This window comes from Miniopterus schreibersii (genome assembly GCF_964146895.1).
Source record: "Miniopterus schreibersii genome assembly, chromosome: 2".
Classification (NCBI taxonomy): domain Eukaryota; kingdom Metazoa; phylum Chordata; class Mammalia; order Chiroptera; family Miniopteridae; genus Miniopterus; species Miniopterus schreibersii.
In genome coordinates this window covers 35,677,048-35,678,084 of record NC_138102.1, presented here as the reverse complement: position 1 = coordinate 35,678,084, position 1,037 = coordinate 35,677,048, and positions in this window count along the sequence as shown.

Sequence of the window (1,037 nt, the reverse complement as noted above, 5' to 3'; positions counted from 1 at the left end):
GATCTGCATTCCCAGCATCAAGCACAGTGTCTGGCAGGAAGGAGGCAGGAAGTGACACTCAGTACTTGTTTGCTGAATGGATAAGATAGACAGAAGTCACTCTTTACCTGCTTGCTGAAGGAATCAATGAATGGGTGGGAATCTGTAGCTAGCAGAGCTCACAGCACACCCAAAGTCGCATTTCTCACAGTGTAGTCCTTAGATTGCTTGGGGAGCTTGTTAAAATGCTGACTCAAAGCCCACATTGATGGGAGTATGTAAAAGGGATACAGGAACCAACTGAAATAGCTCCCAGTAACCAAAACTGGAACAATTTGAGCAAGAAAACAAAGTAGTACATATTAGGTTATAGCCTAAAGAATAAAATAAATATACATGAATCCATACTGATATAAAGGAATCACCGAATGAGTAAACGGGGAGGAAGACACAAACCTCCAGTACAGAAGAATTCCCAATAATTTATATAGATACTCTGTCCTCAGAGAGGTGGAGCATAGCTCCCCCCTCAGGTGTGGGCTGCATGTAGTGGCTTCCTTTCAAAGAGGACAGTAGTGGGGGACAGTAATTTTACAGGAGAGAAATCTGTCCAGCACTACCTCAGCCAGGTAATCAAGGTCAACATAAGCAGTGATGAGTCGGGTTGATAGTATGCACACTTATATGATGTGATGAAAATGGCATTTAACCTCTGTGGTTTTCCAACGATCCATAACCTCAATCCTATCATGAGAAAAACGTCAGAGAAGTTCCGATAAAGGGATACCCTACAAAATCTAAAGAATACCTGACCAGTACTCCTCAAAACTGTCAAGGTCATTGAAAACAAGGAAAGTCTGAAAAATGGTCACAGCCGAAAGGAGTCTAGAGACCTGACACCTAAGTGTAATGTGGCATCCAAGGTGGGATCCCGAAACAGAAAGAGGACAGCAGGTAAAAAGAAAGGAAATTTAAATCAAGTATGGACTTTAGTTAATAATAATGGGTCAGTATTAGTTTATTAATTGACAAATACAGTAATATGAAATGCTGATAAC